This window comes from Schistocerca serialis, chromosome 3 (genome assembly GCF_023864345.2).
Source record: "Schistocerca serialis cubense isolate TAMUIC-IGC-003099 chromosome 3, iqSchSeri2.2, whole genome shotgun sequence".
Classification (NCBI taxonomy): domain Eukaryota; kingdom Metazoa; phylum Arthropoda; class Insecta; order Orthoptera; family Acrididae; genus Schistocerca; species Schistocerca serialis.
The window spans coordinates 464,326,729-464,334,439 of NC_064640.1; the positions used below are offsets into that span (position 1 = coordinate 464,326,729).

Here is a 7,711-nt window from a genome sequence, read left to right on the forward strand (position 1 = left end):
ACGATATTTTCTGTTGTGAGTAGAAGTTTCACATATCAAAAGGCATCAACATCATCTGGCTTGAAGAGGACACATTGCGACATAGTACGCAACTCTTGAGCGCAAACATGAAAACCGAATATGCTATAAAAGAAAAAAACTATTTCACGGAACTCCTGACGACGCCATATTTGATGCACAACTGAGCGTTGTGAAAGAATTTTTAATGTGTATGTAATTACCTCTGCCGTTGAAATCGGTTCAGTTATAATGATGTAGCAGATTTTTGGTATGTCACTGTTCCTTCTGACACTACGCCTTCGGATGCGCTGCAGAGAGGGCCCCCACGGCATGCGTAAGAGCCAAGCCGTGTCTCCGCACTATCCTGACCCTAACACGAACCATACATTTCCTAATTAGCTTTACACAGCATCTGAGTAAAGGTTTTCCCACCCTGTTGCTGCACTTACGGTGTCTCGAGTTCAGTGCACACACCTCCTTCAAGGAAAGTCAAGGGAATTACTGTAGCTGTTTCTGCTCTTATCAGAAGATGTCTGAGAGTGATATACATAATGACAATTTTAATTTACTGATAAGACATCTTATTAACCTTTAACGGAGAATAAGCAGAGTTTCAGTATCTGTTATATTTTAAAACGGTACAGTCATATTCCAAACTACATTGTGTGGGCTGTCACCTCTGGGAGCAAGGATAAGATGACGATTTTCACTGGGATCATTATTAATATGAAATGCTTTTATCCTTTAACGGAATATAGCCTATGGTGAATATTTATCAGAAGTTAAAACAGTGAGCTGGAGAGTAATTGTAATCAGGATGTTGCTCTATCACGTGTAGCGTCACAACTATTTTATTCAGGCTACTTTATGGGAACCTTACGGATCAGACAACGAGTTTATATTCAGCTGCGTGGGTTATTAACCAATAACAGGGAGGCCTATTGTGCTACCTATATGATGCATTCCAAGATATGACCATGGTTTATATTGTACACTGGAGCAAAGATCTTAACTCCGATTGATTTAAATAGTTAGACAAATGACACGACAGACTTTCGCCTCTAAGGGCCTTGTAAAAATAATCACTGGATTTTTTTCAAAGTTAAAGTACGAAGGAACATTAATAGCAAACGATGAAGGATCAGCTCTTAATGGGGAAAAATGGTATGGGAAATCAGTCAAAGAACTTTAGAAGAAACCATTCGGAAAATTACCCGACGTCGTTTAGGCAAACGCAGAACTCAAAATTACAATTTCTGAACAGGTTTTGAACCCCTCTCTTGCCGAATACGTATTGTTTTACGAGGTCGTACTGAAAAGTAATGTCTCTGGTTTTTCTTATGTGAAAACTCTTAAATCTGTTCAAACAAAAGAAACGTCATTGACATTCTACACCTTTGATATTCATGTCTACATATTTTTAGCCCTCTGCCCCTAGAGGGCTCGGGATTTTGGCGTGTAACATGGCGCTGTGTAACGAAACTATGTCGTTGCGTGAGAAACAGTGTGCTGTAATCATATTTCGTATTTGAGGAGTTCGTCCACACAAGAAAGCCCCCTCTTCTTCAGCACGGCAATGCCAGATACACACTAACGCTGCGAAATTTGCAACAATCCGACGCCTTGGGTTCACTGTTATGGATCATCCTCCATCCGATCAAGAGTTGGCCCCATCCGATTTTCATCCGTTTCCAAAACTTCGAGAGCACCTTCGAAGACATTACTTTGATAGTGATGAAGCAGTGCAAGTACAGGTGTGGCTCCGTCAACAATGTCGAACGTTCTACAGTGACGGTATCAACGAACTGGTGTCTCGTTGGGAGAAATCTATCCGTCGCCATGGTGACTACGTTGATAAATAAATACGTTGACATGAGGAATAGAGATGTAGAATGTTAGTAATGTCTGTTTTATTTAAAAAGCCTTAAGAGTTTCCAAATAAAAAAATTCAGAGACATTGGTTTTCAACACACCCTCTTAACCAGTTTATCACATCAATCGAGGATGGTTTATAAATTGTTGCTGTAATGTATATAAATGGAATAAGAGAAGACAGAAGAACATGAAAAAACGTCAATTTGTTTTTTTCGTAATAACGAACATTAATTTCCTGAATTAATTTTCGCTCTGCAGCGCAGTGTGTGCTTATTTTAAAATTCTAAACTGCGTGCCGGACCGGTAATCGGACCTGAGACTCGGTCAAATGATCAGCCAACAGAACTATCCAAGCAAGTCTTAGGATCTACCCTTACAGCTTCGCTGCCGTCAGTATATTTTCTCCTACCTTTCAAATTTCACATAAGTTCTCCTGCGCACTTTGCGGGTACCTAGGCTGTGGCTAAGCTATTTCTCCAATGTAATCTTTCTTACAAGAATGTTGTTCCCTCAAATTGTGCAGGAGAACGCCTGTGAAGTAGGAAAGTGGGAGAATAAGTACTGGCGGAAGTGAAACTGTGGGTGCTGCTCGTGAGTTGTGCTTGCATGTCACAGTGAAAGTGCGTTTCGGCGGTACATGTACTAAAACTGAAACTATACAAAGATGATTAGTATTGTCACTGAACAAGGATGACACGCAAAATTTTTAAGCGTTCTAAATTTTTGCCAGCACGGTAGTTTACCTTCTGCTATAAAAATGTGTAAAGTTCTCATCGTTAGAATCTGAGAGATGTTATGCGAAACCCCCACAGAATTACTAAGGAAAACCGATGAAGAATTGGATTGTAGAAAAGAAGTAAACTATAAATCACAGACTAGGGAAATGAGAAATCGTTAATGATTAGCAATACTTAACTGTTCGTGACGTATTACATAGGTGAATTTAGTGCGCCGTGAATCCTACAGTTGTAGCAATCAAAGCAGTGCAAGCAGAGGTGAGGTTGTTGATCCGTCAACAAAGTCAAATATTCTACAATGACAGTATCAACAAACTAGTCTCTCGTCGGGAGAAATATGTTCGTCGCCAGGGTGACTATTGTTTAAAGGACGGACTGGCTAAGTACATATGAATCTTCGCTGTTAGTTTGCGATTCCACAAATGATCAAAAGTGGTTGCTAGAGAACAGCAATGAAAAAGTTACCTACCAACCATATCCCAGATACGAACGCATGTCATGCGAGCGTGCAGGCAGGGAAACAGCAGTAGCCGTCGCCGTTTGAGGGCGTCTACCACGTACCCCGCTACATGCACCAAGGCATTGCGCTGCTAAAAAGGGGCATGCAGAATAGCATGAAGGAGATAAAGCACCTAGCTGAGGTGGTGCTTGCAATTAGATTTCCATCAGTATACTGGAATCGAGGTCGGCTCAGTAATGGGACGTGCCAGACAGTGGTAAAGTCCAACCCGCATGCTTACATCACTGTTGGATAGGCTGACAAAAAGCATCTATTTTTCCCATGAGCACCAGCGACGACGGCGACGTATTCATTTACGGTATGAGACTTTTGTGAGTTCTGGACAGTGGATGACGACACAATGGTAAGTGTGACCCAGTTCTACTCATAGTAGACGGAGTCCAACTTCCTAAGAAAACAATGCCGTAGAAGACCACGTTTGTTACAGTACTGCAGCATCGAACATACACTGAAGACAAAGCTGTACAAGGCGATTACGATCATGAGGTAAAGATAGCTGTTATTACACGCTGCGTGGCCCGGTACCTGTTTGTCGCTGTGTAATACGCTCTTAGCGTCTGTAAATATTAAATATTACAAGTATTCGCATGACACTTTTACTCACTATATGTTCTTCTTCCATTCAAATGACAGTAGTCTTTCTGAGTAAATGACTTTATGTTGCGTTCCGTGCCTTGTCGTGTTTACATCTCGTGATTCTGGCACTCAGCACGACAAATGACATTCATTTCCTCTTTTGACAGTAAAATAAGTACGTCCCAGCCATGGCAGGAACTTGAAACGTCTTAATCACAAGACAGAAAGCTAAAGGAAAGGCACTTGCAACTAAATAGCTTTCAAAATGTGAGCATTCCGAAGAGAAATGAGACCTACGGTGTCCATAATGTAAAACCTGTTACTCATAATGCAAGGAAGCGATATTGCAGTCAGTGATCCCGGTACTATGACATTCCAGTAATTTCCCATTCTTTGGTGAAGTAAGTGCTACGTGAAAGCTATTTCATTCAGGTCAGCCCGGACCCAGTGTGAGTCATTCTCATCTTACACTTTCTCCCGGAGATGCACGGTCTGCGGAGATCGGCGAAAGCCTTGAGGAGGCAGCCACCACGCGTGGGATGTTCCAGCCCAGCAGCAGGCGGGATCTCTCGTGTCGGTAGTCGAAGTTCAGAACAGCCTAGAAGTATCTGTGGCACTGACTGAAATACACTGTACAAATGAGCGAATAAAACATCATTTTTTGGTGAAAACCTTCCCATAGTTTTTTGTACAAAGAGAGAGATAAATTGCTTAGTATTGTAAGAAAAGTAACTCACTTCAACAAGACAAAAATAATGTACGTGTGGCGAAAAATATATTTTATTAGTGTGTTGTTACTGTCGTATTTTTTGTTGGTGGTTCATTATATTCACTTACGTTCACCATCGATCTGTACCTGCTTACTAGTGACGTATTCAACGCATTATATAAAAACAGTGTTTACAAATACGGGATAAGGGTTACATGTGCCGTTTTATTCTGAAACAGTCTTACTATGTTCCATATTCAGTTGTGGGAACTCATTATTACCGCTTTACCATAGAGCTAACATATGAAGCACACTGTCATCACATACGGGAGAAATGAGCCTTTATCCATTGAATGTGCGATCCATGGACCGAAAATAGTCAACCAGAGGCAGATTACAGATCTATTACGCGAATATTCCTCTCTGATCCGCTCGTACAGCGTAGCGCCTTAGCTGGCGAGGCATGAAGGCGAGCCAGACGTGGATTGCATCCTCGCAGCGAATTAACGACTGTGGCTGGGGCACCGGCCAGCCTGAGTGTGGTTTACAGGCGGTTGGTTTCCCACCGTCGTTTAGGCAAATGCTGGGCTGGTCCCCAAATCCTGACTCAGAAAACACGATACACAAATTGTTAAAATACAGTAACACACAAAACAAAATTAGTGAAATTTACAGGCAGGTAACTGACGAATATGGCGACAGAAAGGGCATCAGTCCGCCGAGTTAAACTAAATAAATTGCCAAATCTTGAGCACAGTGGAGCCTGTACTAGACGGGATTAACGCTATCGAAAAGAAGGAATAAGATACGAAAACTCCCCTCTCATTCGGGATGAAGTTTGAGGTGTACAAATGAAGGTGAATATGCGAGATGAACTGATTGCTCGCATCATAGACGCCGCTGCCCTCATTAGCGGACGTCCAGAGAAACTCAGACAAGCAACACAGCATGTTCCCGCAAGAGTGGATGAATATAATGAAACTCAAGGTCGAATATTCGAAAATTTACTGTGAACTGTACACCAGCTGTAATGTGACGTGTACGATAATGATTAGAGGTGAATATGTTAAAAATACGTATTTTTCGATTGATAATTTGTAAAACGCGAGTTCTAAATTTTACTAGCTGCTGTACATGTATAAACCTGACAGTGTACTGAATAATACAGAAAACAGATAACAGTGTACATTAAATGCGTTCTAGCTCTGAAATCGTTCGGAATGGGGCATATGTCCAGATGAAGTTTTTTGCTTCAGATGATCGTTCCTGTTATATTCCTGAACATTGAACACTCCTCACCCTGTGCGGTGAATAGAGGCGTCATTATTAGCTGCGTAAAAATTTTGTTTCAAGGGTGTGACGGAAAGTATGTTAAAAATTTTATTCCTGAAGAATAAAAGACGAAATATGGCCGCAAGCTACACGTTAGCTTTCCAGAAATAGTGCAACTGAAAATCCCGAAATCCAGTATTCTATGTTACAGTCAGAAAATGTGTGTAAGGGAGTGAGGAATGAACGTTATAATTTCGATATTCCGTCGACAATTATTTTATCAAAGACGGATAAATAGATACAATGGGCACAAATGGTCAGGAAATGCCCGCGACATTTTTCAAGTAGCTATATTGATTTCCACCTGAATGGATTTATAAAAGCCATGGGAAACTTCAAACTGGGTGGTCGGTGGGTATTTGTACTCCTTCCTCCCGTATACGCTTCCATTTTCATAAAACGTTGGATCATCCTTTACACTGCCTAAGTTCAAAAATGGTGAAGATCAGAAGTCGCTTATGGCCTGATGGAAAAGATCATAGTAAAGAAGATGCTTGTGGTGACAATGAATGACTGAGAATCCTATTTTGGAATGTAATGAAGTGTTTCCAGTTGATTACATGGAATGAAATATAATTCTCAATGCAGATGTGTCTTATAATGTGTTGATGGGTATCAAGTGAGCCATTTAACGTTGTTGACCTGATCTTCCTTGCTGAAGAAAACGTTGCACTGAACATATAAAGTAATATCGCTAAGCCAAGATTTGAATCGCACTTTCCTCGAACGCGAGAAGCTGTAAATTTATTATTCGTTACACAGATTACCAACAATTAGATGTCGAACTATGTAAGTGTAAAACCAATATCAGAAAGTAAATTATTGTTTCTGTACTCTCTTGGAGTGGCTTACATCAGTGACTAAAACTATAAATCAACATAGCTATATCAAGATCTGAACTGGTCCCTACGGATCATTCAAAAAGTATGTTGTTATAATTTATAAGCTTTGAACACGTGAAGTAACAACATGTCGGAGTGTAAATGATTTTGTTAAACTGGGAAAGGAACTCTTTTCAGGGAGCGAGGAAAGATGTAGTTTTCTTCAACCCCATACGAAAAGTGAGCAATACTAAGTGCATTCCGGTAACAGGCAATAGTAACAAGTGTGTTCTGCACCCGTCGCCTGTGAAAGTTACGTATACTAATCTTCAGTCCATGTATTTCAATATTTCCAAACTACACCGTCGGCCACAGAAACAGCATTTTAGGCATGACAGTTCGAAACTGTTTGCCCTTCTTGTGCCGGATTTTTTTTTCTTTACAGGGGAGCGGGAGTCCACTGAAATACCTCTGTCATGCCGCACTGACTTTCTGGAGCACGAAAGTGCTGTGAACCATGAATGGAAACTGGGCCATGGAGCGCCGTCGGTCTCATCGCAAATTATAAGCAGAATTTCTCTCTAGTAGCAAATAGGAGATCATTTCAAGACTTTTGATGGAATTCCTCGCCTTTCAAACAAAATCTAAAATGAGAAACGCTGATGCCAAAATGTACATTAAAAACTAAAACTTGATCTTACTGACTCCCACTGTATTCAGGATATTCTTGGCCACTATCTGAATATTTTTAAGTTGAATAGATTCCTATTTTAGGAAAAGAGTATACCAAATCCAGAAACAAATTGCGGAATATTACACTACAAGAATTTTTTGGCGATTTTTAGTTTAAACTTAGTCTCAGTTAAAGAAATTTGTTGCCATAAGATTCAGAGAGGCGTATTTAACGATAATGGTAACGTTTTGCAACATTCTGTTTAGGTTAACCGCAATATATAGATGCAGTGCATCAATCAATATTAGATTGTGCTGAAAGGAGACCAGAAAACCCATCCGTTTAAACGAGCGCAAACTTTCTGAAACTAAAGCCGCTTGGCGAACAGCGTATCTACAAGTAAATGGATACGTATGCAAGCTCCTATAGGAAATACATTCATTGCCAAAAATGGTGTACCTTAATATT

At 40.5% G+C, this 7,711-nt stretch overlaps 1 non-coding gene across 1 annotated transcript; it reads left to right on the forward strand.

Moving 5' to 3' along the window:
- Positions 1 to 2,495: 2,495 nt before the first annotated feature.
- On the forward strand, positions 2,496 to 2,600 carry LOC126472270 (U6 spliceosomal RNA). The gene has a single exon (XR_007586395.1). It is a non-coding gene; the product is annotated as a U6 spliceosomal RNA (small nuclear RNA).
- The last annotated feature ends 5,111 nt before the right edge of the window (positions 2,601 to 7,711 follow it).